Genomic DNA, 23,613 nt, shown 5'->3' on the forward strand with positions numbered 1-23,613 from the left:
AGAGACATATGTATATGCTTATATAGTATATAAAATAAAATATACATGTATAGTCTAGCTCATATATATACTATATATGCATATATATGCATGTATATTTTACATTTCTAATTTTACCCAATTTTTACAAAACCCCTTTAACAGAAGTAAAAAAAAATTATTGCTACTCTTCTTGGATTAGCAGGTATGTTATAACACACTTAAAAAAATTAATGTTAAGGAAATTATCAGAATAAGGGTTTAGAAAAACAAAAATATTCAGAAAAGACCATTCATCCTATTACATGAGAAATAATTGAAGTGCTAGATAGTTTAGGAACTGTCTCATAGAAAATAAGTAGATCTGGGGCTGGGGTTATGGCTCAGTGGTAGAGCTCTCACCTTGAACATGTAAGGCCTTGGGTTTCATCCTCACCACCACATATAAATAAAATAAAATAAAGTTTACAAAAAAAGAAAAAGAAAAGAAGTAGATCTGACATTAGTGTCACAAGAGCACAAAATGAGGACCAATAGGTGAGAGCTCTAGGGGAGTAGATTTATAATCAACCTAAAGAGCACGTCCCAATTCTTTGTACTGCCTGGACATCTAATGGGTTTCTTTGAGAGGATGGTGGAATCCTAAGCACTGACTGAATAACTGTTTTGGGAAATGTTGAAGAGTGAATCTTTGGAAGGTTTTTTTTTTAAATACTTTTTTTAGTTGTAAATAGACACAATATTTTTGTATGCATTTATTTTTATGTGGTGCCAAGGATTAAACCCAGTGCCTCACAAATGTGAGTGGAGTGCTCTATCACTGAGCTACCATCCCATCCCAGAATCTTTGCACGTTTGCCAAGTATTCTGTTCCCCTCTCTCTGCAGTAGATTAAATACCTGTGGAACTCAGAAGTGATCATATGACTTTCTCTGACCAATGAGATGTGAGCAAAAGTGACATCTGCCATTCCGGGCAGAAGGTTTAAGAGAAATGATGTAGTTTGCTGTGTCTCTTTTTCTTTACTACAAACAGCTGTCCATGTGTGGACAACCTGGACACTAAATGAATATGGTATGGTTCAGAATCTCAAGTGACCTCCACTAGACATTAACATGAACAGAAACAAACCCTTGGATTTGAACCGTCAGAATTTGGGGGTTGCATATTAACTGAAGCATAATGGACCCTATCCTGACTGATACAGACTCTTCTTGATTTAGGTGACCCCTAAAACCAATCCTATACATGAAGTTTTCAGGATGTGATATCATCTGCAGTATTTTTTTGTTGTTTACTTCCTGTATTTCTTCCTTATATTTCAGTTGTAATTATCAAGGGTTATAGAGTCAAGAAAAAAAACATCATGAATTGTTTGGTTGTAACTCAGTTGTAGAATGCTTGTCTCATAAGCATGAAGGCCTGGGTTTTATCCCCTGTACACCTCCCCACATACACAATACACAATACCCCCCCACACACATACTCAACATACAAGAATCATGAATTGTCAAAGTTACCCTTGAAAATAATGAGAAAAACCCACAAAACCAAAACAATGAATGCATATAGTATATGCATATCTCTGTTAGTATTACACATACATTTACAATGAAGTTGTTTGACTATGTTTTTAAGGATCATGTTGCAAAAAATACATATCTTTAAATTCTAGAATTATACCTGTGTAGCAAGATGTGCATGTTTTAATAGTTACCAGGAAACTAAGGACAAAGTAACTGAAGAAATTAAAATTGGTGTCTCCCATTTCATGCTGACTGGGGCCTTTTGCTCTCTGAGTGGAGTGGTGAGGGAGACCCTGTGCTTTTTTTTCCCCACTATGGCTCTAAGTGTTATGTTCCCTATGTTACATGTGCCATGTCATGGTGCAATTGTACACTACTTCTTTTCTTCCTTATAGTTTTCGTATTAAGGGCTGGGGTGGTGGCTCAGTGATAGAGCTCTTGCCTAGCATATGTAAGACCCTTGATTCTATCCTCAGCACCACATAAAATAAAATAAAGGTACTGTGTCCATCTACAACTAAAAAATAAATATTTCAAAAAAATAGTTTGAGTATTAAAAAGCAAGCTTAGGTCCTGAAGCAAAATTTAATGTGACCAAGATTAAAGGAGTCCAACAAATTTGAACAATATGTTCTTGTGTCATAACACATTTATTTTTAAAAAGTAACAAGTAGCTTAAACAAAATAAAAGTTTATTTCTCTCATATAAAGTCCAAACTGGCATGGTATTTCTGCCTTGTCAAGTCGTCAGGGGTCTTGTCTTTTTTTTATCTTGTTTTCAGGGTATTGTGCTCATCCACAGGGATTAAGTTAGCTCACTATACATCCAAATTCTAGCCCAAACCTTTGGGAATGAGGAAAGGGGATGATGAGGTCTCTTCTGCTCACGTTCCATTGACCAGAACATAAGCAGAATGCCACATTCAATTGTGTGGAAGGATAAAAAATGTAATCATTCCTGGGTTCCATATACTTAGAAAAAATATCTAATTATAATCAATGGAGGGGACAGCAGATGTCAGGAGACAATTAGCTTCTGTACACCTCTTTTTTAGAGATGAGAAAGATGATCCTCAGAAAATAATTTGTTCAAGGCTGCACATAACTAAGATATTTGAAAAACTGGTGATAAAGAGGACATAGAGTTATGCTGGGTACATCAGAAGTCAGAACCAGGACTGATAGGGAGGCATGTTTCTATACAGTTAATCTTAGAATAAATAATTTTCAACATTTAGAAGAGTACAATAATGAATAGGCTACCTCAGTGGTACTACCAATTGAATGGCCTTGTCCATTTGTCAGGGATGTCATTCTTACTTAGACACCATGCCTGTAATCCCAGCACCATGGCTGAGGCAGGAGGATTGCAAGTTTGAGGCCAGCCTGAGCAACTCAGACTCTCAGCAACTTAGCAAGACCCTATCTTAAAATTGAGAGAGAGAGAGAGAGAGAGAGAGAGAGAGAGAGAGAGAGAGAGAGAACATTCTTCATTAGGAAGATGGATCACTTAGGTGATTCTTAAGGTTTTTTCTAATTCCAAGAGTCTGTGATTGTGCTTCCAGTTTTGTCTCCTAATAACAGTGATCCTAAACCTTTCTATTTTAGCCAGGACCAGTCAGTTTATATTAATCAAATATGTATGTGTTTGTTTCCTTGGTAACCTATCATTTCTCTACCTCTCCTTCAAGCTTCTTTAGTTGATTTACATTTCAACCTTTCTTCAAGATCTAGATATAATTTAATGTCTCATCTGTTTTATTTCTATATGAGTCCCTACCCACTTGTTTCTCTCCAACCCTTGGTGTACATACTAAGTATGTTGTTAATATGTTGGTTATTTGTTTAATGAATGAAGAACCTTCCTCACCATCCTACTTTGACTTCTCACTCAGTTGTTATAATTCTTGTTTCTACCAGTCCCTTCACACCAAATTTGTTCTTCAAATTACCTTTATGAATAATTACCATGCCATGTAAAAATTGCAGTAATACAAATAAGACAGAGGAGGAGAAGGAGGAGGAGGAGGAGGAGGAGGAGGAGGAGGAGGAGGAGGAGGAGGAGGAGGAGGAAAGTGGGAAGAATTTAAGTTTTTTTTTTTCCTTTTTTCATTGAGGGGAGTTAGGAGACATGGAAGAGATTTCTTTAGTAAAGTTTTTGTTTGTTTGTTTCTTGGTTTTTTAAGGATAGCTGGAGAAGGAAATAGAGTGGCAGAAGGAACAGCATACACAGCAGCATGAGCAACATGGTGTGTTGAGGGCACAGTGAGGATATTGGTATATTCTGATGTCACAGAAAAATAGTGAGAGGAAGTAGTTATTTCAAGGAGTCTAGACTTGAGTGCATTCTGTATTTAGGGAGCCAAAAACAGAAGAGTGACTTAAACAAAGTGGTAGGTTGGCTTTAGGCTGAAATTGAGAGGAATTCTCATTTGATAGACCACCTTAGCTTTCTCAGCCATCAAGAAAGGTAGACTAAGGTATGATAAAATATCAGAAAAGCTTCTTCAAGTGATGGAATAGGAAGTAGAACAAAGGGAAGTCCAAAAGGCTCCACTGAAAGTTTAAAATATGAATTTTAGTAAGAGTAGCATGCACATTTGTACAGTTTCCTTCAGCAATGCTCATAGGTTAGGTGTAGGAGAAAATGGATGGTAGGATTGATTCAGGTTTAGAAGTTGACAGCTAGATGGAAAGGTCAAAGGCAAGGGATTAAGAGTTTTGAAAAAAATTTAAGCAATCAATTATGGGATCCAAATTGCATAAGAAAGAAAACCAGACCAAAAAGAGAAATCTGGAAAGTATAGAATGTTTGGAAGATGAGGCCTCAGTGATGTCAAAGAAGGTGTTTATTTAAGCAGTAATGCTATGATGTTTAATTAAGCTGGAGGAGGGGTAGGAATTCAAGAGTGGGATATTAAAGCCTGAGTTTCCTTCAGTAAAGCAGTGTAGAGAGGGCAAGGGCAAGGTCAAGGGCGTGGGTGTTGCTGAAATGGCATGAAGACTTGGTTAGGGCAAAGAATGCTGAGCCTAGGGTGTTAGGTTATTTTTCCAGTGTTAAGGTAGCAAGTATGATTGAAGGTATTGGGGTGAAGAAAGAGATTGCAAAACAGATATTTCAACTGTAGTATCAATTAGGAGAAGAGCATGACATAACCAGACATGTTGTACCTTCACATTTTGAGTCTTAAATTTGAAAGTAGAAGGGTGAAAACCTGCAAGTGACAGGGCACTACAAAGGGCTGGTGCTGCCTCTGGAACTGTGGGAGATGGAGGTAGAGAATTATGCCCCTACCAGCAGGGGCATAATTCCATTGATATCCTCTTGAGGTAGTCAGGTTTCAGTTAGGCAGTAAGTGGAGGGTTAGTGAAAAGACTGAGAATGTGAGGGTTTGCTGAATCCTGAAACAAAGGTTTCAGGTGGTGTGACAGAATGAGGTGAAAGAAATTTTCAACAAGAGAATGAATCAGAGTGAGGTGAGGTGTAGGAGAAAATGGATGGTAGGATTGATTCAGGTTTAGAAATTGATAGCTAGATGGAAGGGTCAAAAGGAAAGGGATTAAGAGTGTAGAAAGAAATATAAGCAATCAATTATGGGATCCAAATTGTATACGGATGGCAACAAGGCCAGGGAAATTTTTTAAAAATTCAAAACAAAAAGTGAGAAAAGACAGAGCAGATTGGGAACTGAAAGAGAATAGGTGACCAGGACTTCCATTTTCATCTTCTCCTGTGGATTGTGGCGATGAAATACATAGGTAGGACTGAGGGGCCTGAGGATGTCCAATATGGACATGAAATAGTTTATATCAAAGGCCCCAGAGATACAAGGTGACTCTCTCACCCCTCTACCTATGGACTCAGTCCTCATCACCATATGCCTATTAGCTCTCATTTCAGAAAATTAGTATTCCTACTATTCCTTGCCATCCCTATATCTTTGAGCCAATCCACATTTTATTTCCTTCTCCTTGTTTTGCTATGCATTTCTGAGCTAAATTCATGAAAAAATAATCTACAATTCCTATCTCTTAAGAATTTCTTTTCTCCCTTTTAACCCTTACTCTGAGTCCTGCTGTACCATTTGACTCAAAATATTTTTTTGCTAATATCATCAGCCATCAGCCATCTCCAGTTGACATAACTAATCAATATTTTCTCATTTGTACATTTGTGCTCTGCTCAAAACTTTATCATTACCTATTTCTTGAAACTTGAGTGTTTTGGTTTCATGAACCATATTCTCTACTTTTACCTCCCACTTCTTTATTTCCTTTACTAAATTCTCTGAGGGTATTACTTCTCCCCATTTTAAAAAATCAACTTTATATTAAAAGCAAGTATATACTTTCCATATACCTCCTGTGCTCCCACTCAAAGAGGCTTCCCCACCTTGGTCATCCTGCGTTTGTTACAGTGGCATACTTGTTACATTCAGCAATCCACACTGACACCTCATTGTTCCCTAAATTGCGTAGTTTCCATTAAGGATCAATCTTGGTGTTAGATATTGTATGAGTCTTGACAAATGTATAATGACATGTATCCACCATTGTATTATAATAGTGAATAATTTCACCACCCTAAAAATCCTCTGTAGGTTTCCTATTTTCCCTGTCTCCCCAACCACTAATCTTTTTACTTTCTCCATAATTTTTCTTTTTATCATAACATTATGTAGTTAGAATCGAGCAGTATGGAGCCCTTTTAGATTGGTGTCTTAGTAATATGCATCTAAGCTTCCTCCATGTCTTTTCATGTCTTCCTAACTTTTTTTGGTTTTTAGTGCTTAATAATATTCTGTTATCTAGAATTCAATTCATTTGTTTTTATCAGAACATCTTGATTGCTTCCAAGATTGGGAAGTTATGAATAAAGATGCTATAAACATGTATAGTTAGGGTTTTATGTGGATATGTTTTCAATTCACTGGATTAAATACCAGAGAACATGACTGCTGAACCACATGGGTAAGTGTTGTTCACCCTTTTTAAAGGAGAATGGTCCATAGGAGGCCAGTCATTAGTATTCTGCTTTGTAAATAGGTAACTTAAGGTCAAAAAAGTTAAATGACTTACCCAAGGATTACACAGTAATAAGTGATAGAGCAGGTCTAAACTTTGGGATTTCTCCCTACTGGTCCAAGACTTTTTACTATCTTATGTGGCTTCCTCATTACATAACAGAGAAAAAGTTTGGATTTCTTACCCAGGGGTCTAAATCTAAAATTATCACACTGCTTAAAAAGACTGCAGTAATGTTGTACCTAGAACTGGATGGGGAAAAAGCACAAGCTAGAAAACTATAATATTTTAATACCTTTAAGAGTGATGAGGATATTAAAGTTTCTAAAAAAAACCCCAAGAGTTTTATTTATATTAAAACATATTTAGATGATAGTGAAATAGCAACTTATAGGAGGGAAGAAAATATTTACAAATCACATATTCCATAAGGGTTTAATATCCAGAGTTGGGCTGGATTTGTGGCAGGGCAGGGCACTTGCCTAGCATGTGTGAGGTACTGGGTTCAATTTCCAGCACCACATAGAAAAATAAATAAAATGAAGATATTATGTTCAAATACAACTAAAAATATTTTAAAAAAATACCCAAAGTAATGGGCTTGGGTTGTGGCTCAGCAGTAGATTGCTTGCCTAGCATGTGTGAGGCCCTGCACCACATAAAAATAAAGAAGTAAAATTAACATATGTGTCCAACTAGAACTAAAAGATAAATATATATATTTTTAAAAATACAAAGTGAATAAAGAACTCCTTCAACTCAACAAAAATAAAACTTGATTAAATATGAGCAAAGGACTTCTCCAAAGAAGTTGCACAAATGACTAATAAGCACAAGATGTACAGCATCACTTATCATTTGGGAAATGAAGATCAAACTACAATAGGAACCACCTCACACCCATTAGGATTGGCTACTATTCAAAAATAATAATAATAACAAGTGTTGACAATGGAATGGAAAAATAGGAACCCTCTTGTGTTATTGGAGTAATGTAAAATAGTACAGCCACTATGGAAAACAGTATGGCAGTTGCTGAAAAACCTTAATAAGCAATTCCACTTTTGGGTACATGTACCCCAAAGAATTGATAACAAACCCAAACAGGTATTTGGACACCCATGCTCATAGCATTATTTGCAGTAGCCAAAAGGTGTAGGCATTTTAACTGTCCATCAAAGGTTGAATGAATAAACAAAATTTGACATACACACATAGAGTAGAATAGTATTCATCCTTATAAAGGAAGGGAATTCTGATACAACATTTATGAAATTTAAGTATATGATGCTATGTGAACTAAGGACAAATACTCTATAATTCTACTTAACTTAGTTAATCTGACCCAGAGTTGTCAGATTCATAGAGACAGAAAATTAGATTGGTGGTTGTCATGGAATGAATAGTGGAATGGGGAGATGATTATGAAAATGGAGTTTCGGTTTTGTAAGATGAAAAATTCTGAACTTTGGACACACAACTGCATGACTGTAATTAACCCACTGAACTGTGCACTTAAAAATGGTTGTGATGGTGAACGTTATGTGTATTCTACCATTATTTTTTTAAAAAATGAGTAAATATTTTGACCAAGCCCCAGATTTTTATAAGGCTAAGATAATTGTTTATTTGTTATTATATTCAAGTAAAGTACACAAGTGTTAAAAACATTTTTTTTCAATACTCAATTTTTGATGAGTTCAGTCAGTCACTCTACTAACTAATATTATTTAGTAAACTATAGACATGTAGGCTTAGGCTTATAAAGTGATTACTTTTTATTTGACACTTTTGGTAAATTCTTCCATTGTTGCAGTCTGGTTAGGCACAATTCAGGAGCCACTTGTCAAAAGAAATGAACTTTATTTTTAGAACACATGCACCACACCACACAGCTCTTCATGAAAACCTTCAGAGCCCAACTGCCACTACTGGCTTCCCACAAGCCTCTCAACCTCCCCCACTCCTCCTGCTCTTGAGGCCAATTGGCTGGGTCACATGGGCAGAGCTGAAAAAAAGTCCCCCAATGAGCAGCTCCGTTGTCTGAAAGGGCAGGGAAACAATCCAATGAGCATCACTGCAGAGGAGCCAATCAGTTGGCAGCTAGAAGTTTGCTGGAACTGCTGTGAGCTAATCATCAGCTGGCAGCTGGAAGTTTGCTGGCAGCTGGAAGTTTGCTGGCAGCTGGAAGTTTGCTGGGGCCCCTTCTGCTGGGGCCACTGTGAGCCAATCATCAGCTGGCAGCTGGTTATGGCAGCTGGAAGTTTGCTGGGGCCCCTTCTGCTGTGGCCACTGTGAGCCAATCATCAGCTGGCAGCTGGTACTGGCAGCTGGAAGTTTGCTGGGGCCCCTTCGGTTGAGCCAGCTGGAAGTTTGCTTGGGCCTTTTTGGCTGTGCCTCTCAACACTCCATCATAGTATAACGTTTAACTCTGAGGCATTGCCAAGTTGTTTTTCAAGAGGCTGCACTAGGAAATGCTTTCTTGACAGAAACATAAGTGCAAGCAAATTTGCTTCAGGTTGACTGGGTTCTGGGGGCTCAGGGTTCTACAAAATTTATATTTCAATCCAAGGTTATGGTAAAACATGTGAAGTTCAATGCCAGTATTTTTTTTTTTTTTGGTATAGGAGGGGAACATGGAAGGTGCCTACAGGACCTTAGCAGAATCCTCACCATGGATGGGCACTGAAGATATGAGGCTATACAGTGGTGCTGTGATATGCCTGGCCTCCTTTGATAGCAGGGAAACTGTAAAAGTGCTGGTGGATCCGCAAAGTGGAAATGGCTCCAAAAATCAATTTCTTTTTTATCACTCCCCAGTATGAGGACTGGAACCCAGGAACATTCTACCTCTGGGCTGTATCCCCAGCCCTTTTTAAAAACTTGATTTTGAGACAGGGTATTGCTAAGCTGTCCAGGTTGCCCTCAAACTTGCAATCCTCATGCCTCAGTTTCCTGAGTAGTTAGGATTATAAATGGTGGAATGAGAAGGTCATTATTATGCCAAATACATGTATGAAGACACGAATTGGTATGAATATACTTTGTATATGAACAGAGATGTAAACTATTGTGCTCTATATGTATAATATGAATTGCAATGCATTCCACTGTCATAAGTAAATAAAAATTTTAAAAAATGTGTTTTATAAGAGATAAATAGATGAGATGCTTTTTATGTTAGAAATGCAAAATAATAGCTTTTTGTAATATATAAATAATCTCAAGGTCTAAAAATTATTCCAAGTACAATATCATGTGGTATATGTTTTTGTCATTTTACCCTTCTTATACTAACATTTCTGTTGTAAGGACCCAGCTCCCTTGTACTAAAGTAAAATATTGCATTTTGGTTTTTTCTTTTCTCTTCAAGGGAATTTACTGAGTCAGTGGCAACAACACAAAAATCCCAATACTGTGTCAAGCTCTGGAAAACAGAAGACATTTAGTAGATCTGTCCGAATTTTCTTCATGTGACATCTGTGAAGTGTTAAAATTTTACCTTCAACAGGTTCAAGTTTTATTCTAAACCTACCATCAAATGCAAAGAGCAAAAATATTTTATATTTCATATTTTTCACTGGTATAGATTATGTCATCACCCCCTCATTATTCTAAGATTTTTATTATTTTTTTATAATTTTTTTATTTTTATTGTTGGTTGTTCAAAACATTACATAGTTCTTGACATATCATATTTCACACTTTGATTCAAGTGGGTTATGAACTCCCATTTTTACCCCATATAGAGATTGCAGAATCACATATGTTACACATCCACTGATTTACATATTGCCATACTAGTGTCTGTTGTATTCTGCTGCCTTTTCTATCCTCTATTATCCCCTCTCCCCTTCCTTCCCATCTTGTTTCTCTACCCCATCTACTGTAATTCATTTCTCCCCCTTGTTTTTTCCCTTTTCCCCTCACTTCCTCTTGTATGTAATTTTGTATAACCATGATAATATTCCATTTCCATGCAATTTCCCTTCTCTCTCCCTTTTCCTCCCACCTCTCGTCCCTGTTTAATGTTAATCTTCTTCTCATGCTCTTCCTCCCAACTCTGTTCTTAATTACTCTCCTTATATCAAAGAAGACATTAGGCATTTCTTTTTTAGGGATTGGCTAGCTTCACTTAGCATAATCTTCTCTAATGCTATCCATTTCCCTGCAAATTCCATGATTTTGTCTTTTTTCAATGCAGATTAATACTCCATTGTGTATAAATGCCACATTTTTTTTTATCCATTCATCTATTGAAGGGCATCTGGGTTGGTGCCACAGTCTTACTATTGTTAATTGTGCTGCTATGAACATCGATGTAGCAGTATCCCTGTACTATGCTCTTTTTAGGTCTTTAGGGAATAGACCAAGAAGAGGAAAAGCTGAGTCAAATGGTGGTTTCATTCCCAGATTTCCAAGAAATCTCCATACTGCTTTTCAAATTGGCCACACCAATTTGCAGTCTCACCAGCAATGTACAAGTGTACCCTTTTCCACACATCCACACCAGCACTTGTTGTTTGACTTCATAATGGCTGCCAATCTTACTGGAGTGAGATGGTATCTTAGGGTGGTTTTGATTTGTATTTCTCTGACTGCTAGAGATGGTGAGCATTTTTTCATGTACTTGTTGATTGATTGTATGTCCTCCTCTGAGAAGTGTCTGTTCAGGTCCTTGGACCATTTGTTGATTGGGTTATTGGTTTTCTTATTGTTTCATTTTTTGAGTTCTTTGTATACTCTGGATATTAGGGCTCTATGTAAAGTGTGAGGAGTAAAGATTTGTTCCCATGATGTAGGCTCCCTATTTACCTCTGTTATTGTTAATTTTGCTGAGAAAAAAACTTTTTTTAGTTTGAGTAAGTCTATTTGTTGATTATTGTTTTAACTCTTGTGCTATGGGTGTCCTATTAAGGAATTTGGAGCCCGAAAACACAATATGTAAAGTAAAGCCAACTATTTCTTCTATGAGACGTAGAGTCTCTGTTTTGATATCAAGCTCCTTGAACCATTTTGAGTTAACTTTTGTGCATGGTGAGAGAAAGGGATTCAGTTTCATTTTGTTGGATATGGATTTCCAGTTTTCCCTGCACCTTTTGTTGAGGATGCTATCCTTCCTCCATTGCATTCTTTTAGCCCATTTATCAATATAAGATAGTTGTAATTTTGTGGATTGGTTTCTGTGTCCTCTATTCTGTTCCATTAGTCCACCCGCCTGTTTTGGTACCAGTACCACGCTGTTTTTGTTACTATTGCTCTGTAGTTGAGTTTGACGTCTGGTATTGCTATACCGCCTGATTCAGACTTCATGCTTAGAGTTGTTTTTGCTATTCTGGGTCTTTTATTTTTCCAGATAAATTTCATGATTGCTTTATCTATTTCTACAAGAAATGCCATTGGGATTTTGATTGGAATTGCATTAAACCTAGAGAACTTTTGGTAATATCTCCATTTTGATGATGTCAGTTCTGCCTGTCCATGAACAGGGTATATTTTTTCATCTTCTAAGATCTTCTTCTATTTCTCTCTTTACGGTTCTGTAGTTTTCATTGTATAAGTCTTTCACCTCTTTTGTTAGGTTGAGTACCAAGTATTTTATTTTATTTTTTTTGAAAATATTGTGAATGCAGTGGTTGTCCTCATTTCCATTTCAGAAGATTTGTTGCTGATATCACAGAATGCCTTTGATTTATGTGTGTTGATTTTATATCCTGCCACTTTGCTGAATTCATTTATTAGCTCTAATAGTTTCTTTGTAGATCCTTTTGGGTCTGCTAGGTATAGAATCATGTCACCTGCAAATAGTGATAATTTAATTTCTTCTTTTCCTATTTTTTACCTTTAATTTTTTTCCTCTGTCTAATTGCTCTGGCCAGTGTTTCAAGAACTATGTTGAACAGAAGTGGTGAGAGAGGGCATCCCTGTCTTGTTCCAGATTTTAGAGGGAATGCCTTCATTTATTCTCCATTCAGAATGATGCTAGCCTGAGGCTTAGCATAGATAGCTTTTACAATGTTGAGGTATGTTCCTGTTATCCCTAGTTTTTCTAGAGTTTTGAACATAAAGGGATGCTCTAATTTGTGGAATGCTTTTTCTGCATCTATTGAGATTATCATATGGTTCTTATCTTTAAGTCTATTGATGTGGTGAATAATATTTATTGATTTCCGTATATTGAACCAGCCTTGCATCTGAGGGATGAATCCTACTTGATCATGGTGCACAATTTTTTGATATGTTTTTGTATCCGATTCGCCAGAATTTTATTGAGGATTTTTGCATCTAGGTTCATTAGAGATATTGGTCTGTAGTTTCTTTCTTTGAAGTGTCTTTGTCTGGTTCAGGAATCAAGGTGATGTTGGCCTCGTAGAATGAATTTGGAAGTTCTCCGTCTTTTTTCTATTTCCTGAAATAGCTTGAAAAGTATTGGTATTAGTTTCTCTTTAAAGGTTTTGTAAAACTTTGCTGTATACTTATCTGGTCCTGGGCTTTAATTAGTTGGTAGTCTTTTAATGGCTTCTTCTATTTCCTCAATTGATATTGGTCTGTTTGGGTTGTCTATATCCTCCTGACTCAATCTGGGCAAATCATATGACTTAAGAAATTTATCTATGTCTTCACTATCTTCTATTTTATTGGAGTATAAAGATACAAAATAATTTCTAATTATCTTCTGTATTTCTGAAGTTTCTGTTGTGATATTGCCTTTTTCATCCCGTATGCTAGTAATTTGAGTTCTCTCTCTTCTTCTCTTCATTAGCATGGCTAAGGGTTTGTTGATCTTATTTATTTTTTCAAAAAACAAACTTTTAGTTTTCTCAATTTTTTCAATTGTTTCTTTTGTTTCAATTTCATTAATTTCAGCTCTGATTTTAATTATTTCTTGGCTTATACTACATTTGCTGTTGTTTTGCTCTTATTTTTCTAGGGTTTTGTGATGAAGTGTGAGAACATTTATTTGTTGTTTTTTTTTCTTTTTTAAGGAATGAACTCCAAGCAATGAATTTTCCTCTTAGAACTGCTTTCATTGTGTTCCATAGATTCCGATATGTTGTGTCTCTGTTTTCATTTATCTCTAAGAATTTTTTAAATTTCTTTCTTGATGTCTTCTATAACCCATTGATCATTCAGTAACCTCTTGTTTATTCTCCAAGTGATGCATGATTTTTCCTTCCTTCTTTTATCATGGATTTCCAATTTCATTCCATTATGATCAAATAAAATGCATGGTATTATCTCTACACCTTTATACTGTCTAAGAGTTGCCCTGTGACATAATATATGATCTATTTTTGAGAAGGATCCATGTGCTGCTGAGAAAAAAATGTCACTGCTTGATGTTGGGTGGTATATTCTATATATGTCAATTAAGTATAGGTTTTTAATTGTATTACTGATTTCTATAGTTTCTTTATTCAACTTTTGTTTGGAAGATCTGTCCAGTGGTGAGAGAGGTGTGTTGACGTCTCCCATAATTATTGTATGGTGGTCTATTAGACTCTTGAGTTTGAGAAGAGTTTGTCTGATGAACATAGCTGTACCATTGTTTGGGGCTTATATATTTAAGATTTTATGTCTTGTTGGTGTATGGTTCCCTTGAGCAGGAGGTAGTGTCCCTCTTTATCCCTTTTTTTTTTAACTTTGCCTTGAAATCTATTTTATTTGATATGAGTATGGACACTCCTGCTTGTTTTCGAAGTTCATATGAGTGATATGATTTTACCCAACCTTTCACCTTCAGTCTATGTGTGTCTTTTCCTATCAAATGCGTCTCCTGTAGGCAGCATATTGTTGGGTCATGTTTTGCAATCCATTCTACTAGCCTTTGTATCTTAATTGGTGAGTTTAAGCCATTAACATTTAGGGTTACTATTGAGATATGGATTGTTCTTCCAGCCATATTTGTTTATTTATGTTACTTAACATGGTTTGTTTTTCCTCTTTGATTATTTTCTCCCTTTACTGTACTACCTCCCACTGTTGGTTTTCATTGTTATTTTCCATTTCCTCTTCCTATAATGTTTTGTCAATGATGTTTTGGAGAGATGGTTTTCTAGCTGCAAATTCTTTTAACTTTTGTGTATTGTGGAAGTTTTTAATTTCATCTTTCACCCTGAAGCTTAATTTTGCTGAATACACAATTCTTGGTTGGAACTCATTTTTTTACAGCATTTGAAATATGTTGTTCCAGGATCTTCTAGCTTTCAGAGTCTGTGTTGAAAGATCAGCTGTTATCCTGATTGGTTTACCCCTAAATGTAATCTGCTTCCTTTCTCTTGTAGCTTTTAAAATTCTCTCCTTATTTTGTAATTTGGGGCATCTTCATTATAATGTGTCTATGTGTTTATCTCTTATGCTTTTGCACATTTGGCATCCTCTAGGCTTCTAGGATTTGGGATTTTGTCTCATTCTTCATGTCTGGGAAGTTTTCTCATATTATTTCATTGAACAGATTGCTCTTTCCTTTGGATTGGACCTCTATACTTTCCTGTATCCCAATGACTCTTAAGTTTGGTCTACTTATGTTATCTCATATTTCTTGGATGTTCTGCTCATGGTTTCTTAACAGTCTTGCTGAGCTGTCTATGTTCTTTTCAAGTTGAAATACTTTGTCTTCATTGTCTGATGTTCTATCTTCTAAGTGTTCTACTCTGCTGATAGTATTCTCATTTGAGTTTTTAATTTGGTTTATTGCTTCCTGCATTTCTAGGATTTCTGTTTGTTTGTTTTTTTTTTATAACCTCTATCTCCCTGTATAGTTGATCTTTTGCTCCTTGGATTTGTTGATGTAATTCATTGTCGAAGTGATATTTCATTGTCTGATTTTGCTGTTTAATGTCTTCCTTGAGACTCCAGATCATCTAAAGCATGTAAATCCTGGATTCTTTATCTGACATTCCATCTTCTGCAGATATTACCTCTTCTAAAGTTGAGTTGACCTGCATTGCTTTTGGTCCTTTCTTTCCTTGTCTTTTCATACTGCTTGCATTTCTTTCTGCTTGGTGAAACTGTTGTGTTACTGAATTTTCCACCCATATATTTATATTACTCTTGTGTAGTTGCAAAGTCTCCCTTGCAGTCACAGGCGGCGGCTGTGCTACTCCCCAAATTGGGGTGTCTGTCTATCACACTGGTGGGCCGCTGGGCCCCTTCTCTGTGTCACATGGTCTGCCTACCTTGCGGGCAATGGTAGCTCCCCTCCTCCAATAGGGGTGATCTGTCTACCATGCTGGCGGGCCTCTGGGCCTGTTCTCCAGGTTGCAGGTCTGCCTACCTTGCAGGCACAGGCGGCGGCTGTGTCCCTCCTTCAATTGGGGTGATTTTTCAACTAGGCCTGCGGGCTTCTAGGCCCCTCCTCTGGTACAGCGCGGTCTACCTACCTTGCAGGCGGAAGCTGGGCCCTTCCTCCAATCGGGGTGATGTGTCTACCACGCAAGCAGGCCACTGGGCCTGTTATCCCGGTCGGTCACAGGTCTGCCTACCTTGCAGTCATGGGCTGCGGCTCTGCCTTTCCTCCAATTGGAGTGATTTGTCTACCACACCGGCGGAACACTGGACCTGTTCTGCCGGTTGGTCGCAGGTCTGCCTACCTTGCAGGCACACTTGGCAGCTCTCTCTAAGATGTTATAATGATGTACTTTGATGTAGATATATTTCCATCCAGTATTCTGGCCACTCCATGAGCTCCTTCAGTTGTGAGCACTTTAGTTCTTGGAACTTTTCTTGATTTTTATTGCCATTCTTCCACCTTTGTACTTGAAGCTCTTCTGTGGAGATGTGTGTGTGTGTATATACATACACAAACACACATATAAATATTTATAAATTTGATGTTTGTACTTGTGGGTATTAAAAATTCAGGGTCTTGCACTTGCTTGGCAAGCATACTTTTTCTTCCATTCCCTTAACTATTCTTTATTGTTCTTTTTTCCTTCAAAAACCTTCTAAGACATTTTCTTGTCTTTTTCTTCTTGAATAAGTAAATAACTCCAATTGTGAGATCATGTTTTAATATTCAAGAAGTCTGATTTTCTGTTCCTTTGATTAAATTTTTAAATGATTCTATGATGCTCTTTTATTGTGGATATCTATAAATTTTTCTTATTAAGGATTATTTTCTCTATTTGGCCTCTAACCTCTGTAGAAATACAATGTGACCCTCATATATAACATTAAATTTTCTATAGCAACATAAAAATTAAAAATAAAGTGAGCAAATTTTAATATATCATTGAATATTTTGAATATCTAGTTTTTTAAATTATGAGGTATTTTGTTTCTTTATTTATTTGTATTTCATATCTTTTTCTTCTAAATCTGCTATCTATTTTTTATTTAGTGCACATCTAAATACAGATCAGTTGCATTTCCAGTACTCTTTCACCATATCTGACTAGTTGCCAGCATATTGACAGTATCATTTTAGATCTTCAATTTGTTCTTTTTCTACTCATTTTGAATTTTGTCTTTCATGGTGCCTAGATATATTAGAGTTTGGATTTGAAATAGCTTTGGAAGCACTTGAACACATCAAGGCTTTTTAAAAACTGAACTTTAGTATAAAGTGGTTTAGGTGGACTGCTTGGTATATGCCTGACTACATGTCTCTAGTTCCCTGTTCTGGCACTGCTGTGATACTCCTGAGAAGGCATTTTATTTAATTGTAGATGGAAACAATATTTTTAATTAATTTATTTATTTTTATGTGGTGCTGAGAATCAAACCTAGTGCCTCACACATGCTAGATGAGTGCACTACAATGAGCCTCAACCTCAGTCCCCCAGGAAAGGTTTTTTTTTTTTTTGTTTTGTTTTTCCTTTCCTAGAGATACAGTACCAATACAGTGGGAACCAGGGTTACTAAGACTGTAGAATCTGTGCTTTCAGTGTGCATATAGCCAACATATCCCCATTTGAAGACAGTTACCTCTCTGTATCTTATGTTTGGCATTGCCTCGATTCAGAGAGCCTCTATATCCCATTGCCCAGAGAAAATTTTTCCAGAGTTTTAGAACAGAGATTGCTCTAGTACATGGAGTGGAAACAGGATTCTATAAAGAGCTAAGCTTTCTCAGCTGGCCCGCCTGCAACCTAACCCAAGATCAGAGGACCTGGTAGTGATTGTTCATGTCCCTTTAGGATTCTGAAAATCATGTTGAGTGACAAAGTGTCAGTTCTCTTGGAAATGCTGCATCAGGACTTATTCATATGCTTTTCTACTTGTGAATTGTTGCTTTTTATTTTCTCTATTTTCCTAGTTTTTATGAGCTTACTGAATTTTAGTGGAATTGCAGGAGGGAAAAAATTAAGTATAAATTGCTGGATCTACAATGTTAGCCCAGGAAAGCTTTGATAATGCTTTAATTACATTCTACAGACCCTTCAACTGAGAAATGGAGGTTGATACCTTTGAATGACTATAAGTCTCATAATGTGTCATCCTTAATCTTGTTTAGTCAGTCAGGGAGAGGAGATGAATTGGCTCCAATACAATAAACTTACATTCTGTTGAGGAATTTTGTATGTCTAAGACTTTCATTTGGGAAAGTGTGCTCAATTCTTGCAATAGTGTTAGAGAGTAGCCTTTATCTGACTCTTTGACCTAAAGCTCCAAGAGGTGAAGTGAGTTGCTTCAGATCCCAGAGTGGTGAAGATAGAAACTGATCACAGGGCAACACTCTAACTTTCTACAGATTTTATAAGACATCAGGTAGCTAACGGTTCACTGAATTTTCTATTGTAGATCAATAGAAACATTGAAATTCATTATGGCAGTGGATTTTTGTTGTAAGAACTTTTTCTTTTGATCTATTCATGGCAAATCATCCTGTTTTAAAGTTTCTTGAGATGTTGATAGTATGTTTTGTAGGTCATATTATCTTGTGCTGATCTTCATTTTTGCCCAAGTAAAATCTATGCCCTTTAGCACTTTGGTATTTTTACCCCTTACTCATAAAATCCATGGGTCTGATTTATTTTATAGATTTTGTGCACTATTCTATGTTTGTTCCAATAAAACAGCTGAAGATTATGCTATTTGGGGGGCATATGTGAATATAATGTGTTTAGGATAGAGATGAAATGTTTTAAAATCCCATAATGAAGCTTAAAGTTTAAACTTCATTTAAAGTTTAGAATTTCACTTATTATCTATTAATTTGTTATTAACATAAATATAATTTATAGTCAAGATTTTGATTTGCTTTCTAAGTCACTTCTCTACCAAACATATATATTTTATTTTATGGGCAGGGATGAAGCTCAGTACTAGAGTGCTTGCATAGCATGCTTGATGTCCGAGGTTCAATCCCCAGTACTAAAAAAGATATCAGTAAATACAGAGTGACTTTAGATTTTGTTAATCTAAAGGGACATGCTAAATTATTTGAGTAATTCTCACTTATAGTTGACTTTAACAAAGAAAACAGGCAGATGAGCTTTTTCAAAATATTTAGTTTTTGGTTGTAGTGGAATGCAATATGTTTATTTTATTTATTAATTTTTATGTGGTGCTGAGGATCAAACCCAGGACCTCATATGTGCTAGGCAAACACTCTACCTCTGAGCCACAACCTCATCCCAAATGTATTTTTAATATTATTTTGTTTCTTTAGCTACCAGCACTATTGGTATTATTCCAATGGTACCAGGAATTTATAAAGCTTGCAAATGTCATCCAACATATTAACCAAGAACAGGACACCAAAAGGGACAAGTCTGAAGACAACACATCTCCAAATATGTGTATGGAAATCAACCAAATTCTTCTCAAAACCAAGGAACTTATAAGACAATTGCCACCGTCCAATTTTGACACTCTACATTTCCTTATTGTCTATCTTAAGAGGTAAGAATTTTTATACCATCTTAACCATTTTTAATTTAACAGGGCAATAGTGTTCAGTACATTTATGTTGTTGTGGTATGATTTTCAAAATAATTTTTAGGATGTTTTTATTATGTGTTGGGAGAGAGAGACATTGAATACATGTTCATGCAGCAAACATGGTACCCTCAGGTGGCTCTTGTGTGCCAGGCTCTGGCTGGTGAAACTAGGATGGAAACATAGGGTTTCTGCTATTTGTGGGCTCATCATATTAGTGTACCGATCTGTATATAACCACAGTTCACCATCATCCTTTTTCTAGTAGTTGTGCACAGCTTGTAGGCATGCAGAAGTAGTTTGGGGGTAGGGATAGAGCAGAAGAGGCAAAAGGCCTTGTGTCTGATTTTAGGAACTGAGGGGTGATTTGAAAGTGAATGTGCAGAAGAGCATATGAGGCAGAGAGTAATAAACATGGAGACACAAGAAAGCATTTTACATTTAGAAAATTTGATTTCATTAGCCTACAATATAGCAAGCAGTAGCAGGAACTGTGCTACCCTTCCTAGAGACTTGATAAAAAAATCTTACCTCCCTGGCAGATGAGTTGACCATATTGTTTTTATACCCACTAAATAACTTGGAATCAGGAATTTCACATATTTAGATTTGCCTGCTAGACCTTTCTGTAAGCAATTAAGATACCCTTTTTAAATTTTTTTAAAATTTATTTGTTGTGGCTGGAATTGTGGCTCAGCAGTAGAGCATGTGCAAGGTGTGCAGGGCCCTGTGTTCCAACATCAGCCCCACATACAAATAAATAAAAGAAAAATTAAGAAAATTATTAGTTCAAATCAGTTATACATGACAGCAAAATGCTTTTCAATTCATTGTACACTAATGGAGCACAAATTTTCATTTCTCTGTACATGATGTAGAGTCATACCACATGTGCCACATTAGGGTAATGATGTTCCTCTCATTCCACCATCTTTCCTACCCCATACCCCTCCTCTTCCTTCCCTCTCCTGAGCCCAATCCATGTTCCTACATCCCCAGAGACCCAATTATGTATCAACATTTATTTATCAGAGATAATTTTGGCCTTTGATTTTGGGGGATTGGCTTACTTCATGATATTCATCAACTCCATTCATTTACCTGTAAATGCCATTATTTCATTCTCTTGTAATGCTGAGTAATAGTCCATTGTGTATATATACCACAGTTTTTTAACTATTCATATCTTGAAGGGCTTCAAATTATTCCATGAAATAGAAAAGAAGGAAACCCTTTCAAACTCATTCTGTGTAGCTAGTATCACCCGGATACCCAAACCAGCCAGAGACACATCAAGGAAAGAAAATTTCAGACCCATATACCTGATGAACATAGATGCAAAAGTTCTCATTAAAATTCTGGCAAATCACATACAAAAACATATGATAAAAACAATGCACCATGATCAAGTTGTGTATTCCAGGGATGCAAGGTTAGTTTGACATACAGAAATCAATAAATGTAATTCATCACATCATTAAACTTAAAGAGAAAAATACTGTGATTATATAAATTGATGCAGAGAAAGCATTTGACAAAATACAGTACCTTTTCATGTTCAAATTATTAGAAAAACTAGGGGTAGTAGGAATATACCTCAACATAGTAAAAGCTCTCTATGCTAAACCTAAGGATAACATCATTCTAAATGAAGAAAAATTGGAAGCATTCCATCTAAAAATTGTTCAACATAATTCTTGCCACTCTAGCCAGAGCAATTAGATGAAAGAAATTCAAGGAAATATGAATAGGAAAAGAAGAACTCAAATTATCATTCTTTGCCAATGACATATTTTTATACTTGGAGGATCCAAAATCTTCACCAGAAAACTTCTAGAATAATAAATGAATTTGGCAAAGTAGCAGGATATAAAATTAATACTCATAAATCAAATGCATTTCTATACATCAGTGATGAATCCTCTGAAAGACAAATAGCAAAAGTCCTCCTCCCATGTCTAGCACATGTCTGAAAACAAAGACAGTCCATTACCTTTCTGCAAACAAAAGCACTGGACTCACTGATTCCATTTATCTGATTTTATATATATATATATATATGTATATATATAGTGAATATATAGATATATTCACTATATATATCTCACAGCTTTTTTACCCATAGATAAATCTAGTATCATCCTGATAGCTAAACCAGGGAGACACAGATTTTCTTAGATAGTCATAGAAATAACAAGCTGAGAGTGTTTGAAGTAAAACCAGAACATTGATAGTGTCAATAGAACAGAGAGATGTTCAGGAGAATCATTTAGGCTAGAAAACTAGGTGTGGGCAGCTGGGAGTGTGGCTAGTGATAAAACACTTACCTAGCACATGTGAGACACTGAGTTTGATACTCAGCACTGCATAAAAATAAATAAATAAAATAAAGGTATTGTGTCCATCTCTACGTAAAAATTATTTTTTTTTAGAAAAAGAAAACTAACTGGGCAGTGAAAGAGAAATTGACAGTGATTTTTCAGTTTCCAGTATAAGAAATGGGGAATATATCCCACATACAAAGATGGAGCAATTTTTAGGGATGTTTTTCTGAGTTCAGTAGTTCCTTCTACTTACATGCATTTTATCCTAATATAGTACTCTGAAACTCAGTTTGGTGTGTGGTAAGTATCATAATGAAACAAAGAATTCTTTCCCTATACCCACTAAACTTAACCCTTGACAAATGTTTTATAGTTTTCTATAGCCCACATTATCTCCATCCTTCTCAAGTCATAGTAAACTACAATTAAGGACCTCTGTTAGGCAAATCCCATACACTTTATGTGTTCTTCTTTTAAGGGTTGTAGTCCATTCTAATGAAAATCTGATGAACTCAAAAAACTTGGGTGTGGTATTTGGACCCTGTCTGATGAAGCCCAGGCCTACAACCACTCCTTGTTCAATCTCCTCCTCCCTTGTTGCATATGGCAATCAGGCCCTTTTGTTAGATTTTCTCATTACCAATGCACAGATGATCTTCAATGGGTCCCTGGAGCCACAAAATATTTCATCTAGTACTGATGTTGTTGCACCTCTGGTGGATAAAAGCCCTCCTTCCAAACCTGTAATATCAACAGAGCATTCCACAAAGTCACAATATTTTTCTACAAAGAAAGTGAGTTTTGACCATTACAGAATTGCATTAAAATTGTGATGTTTATTTTAACAAGTTAATAGTCTTTGAACTGTTTGTTTTGAGATGTGTTTTGCTTTTAGTTTAAAACTTTTCTTGTATCAATAGGATATCCACTCTGCAGATATTGAAATTAAAAATTATGAATTGACTATATCATTTGAGAAATCAGAATGCAAGTGAAATGCATTGGAAAAATGGGATGCATGTCTCATTGGTCATGTAACATATATGTTTGCATATTTCAAACCTTGCCAAGAAGTCATGATTAAAAACCAAGGTGAGGCCTGGGCTTTTAGCTCAGTGGTAAAATGCTTGCCTTGGAATCTCTGAGGCCATGAGTTGGATCCTCAGTACCATATAAAACAAATGAATAAAGATAAAAATATTGTGTCCATTTACAATACTCTTACTTTAAAAAAAAACAAGGTGTTTTAAATTGAGGTAAGTTCAAACTTCAAGGCTTTATTAGTTAACTTTTCTAGCCATTCAGAAAGTTTAATGAATGTCATTAAAATGCTTTGTTTCTTTCTTGTAAAAAGATATCTTGAAATAAATAAATTATTTTTGTTCTCTTTCTGAAATTTGTTTTCACCTTTACTTCTTTGTCATCAATTAAAATCAAAGCAGGAAAAAGAAACTGGACTCCCGAAACTCAAAAAAATAGACTAAAATTCATTGATGTCCCTTTACCTGTGGCCTAACTTCAGCACATTAAGCATACATGTCTTCTATTTTCTTGGCTCCAGTCTTTTTGTTCACTGTTTTTTGACCATTTGATTTCAGTGAATGTTTTCTCATAAGGGAGTTGAAAAACTTTCATTCATTACTGCTTTAGTAGAGCTAAATCTAAATTTTTCAATATATAGCCATAAATGTTAAAATTGATATATAAAATTAATAAAATATCAATTAGTGTAGCCTGAGAAAGTCTGAAAACAAAGACAGTCCATTACCTCTCTGAAAAGAAAAGCACTGGACTCACTGATTCAATTTATCTGATTTGATCTTATTAGCACTTCTGTGCTATGAACCTTGGACTCATTTAAGCCATAGCTAACA

The 23,613-nt window shown here is 35.9% G+C and overlaps 1 protein-coding gene across 1 annotated transcript in view; it reads left to right on the forward strand.

The window, feature by feature from the left end:
• The window catches only part of LOC101977349 (EEIG family member 2-like), a 111,988-nt gene that overhangs the window by 82,887 nt on the left and 5,488 nt on the right, over positions 1 to 23,613 (forward strand). Inside the window, exon 2 of the transcript XR_013427965.1 lies at positions 19,147 to 19,379. The gene's annotated coding sequence lies outside the window, so the exon portion shown is untranslated. The remainder of the gene's footprint in view (positions 1 to 19,146; positions 19,380 to 23,613) is intronic.

This window comes from Ictidomys tridecemlineatus, chromosome 11 (genome assembly GCF_052094955.1).
Source record: "Ictidomys tridecemlineatus isolate mIctTri1 chromosome 11, mIctTri1.hap1, whole genome shotgun sequence".
In the NCBI taxonomy this organism is placed as follows: Eukaryota; Metazoa; Chordata; class Mammalia; order Rodentia; family Sciuridae; genus Ictidomys; species Ictidomys tridecemlineatus.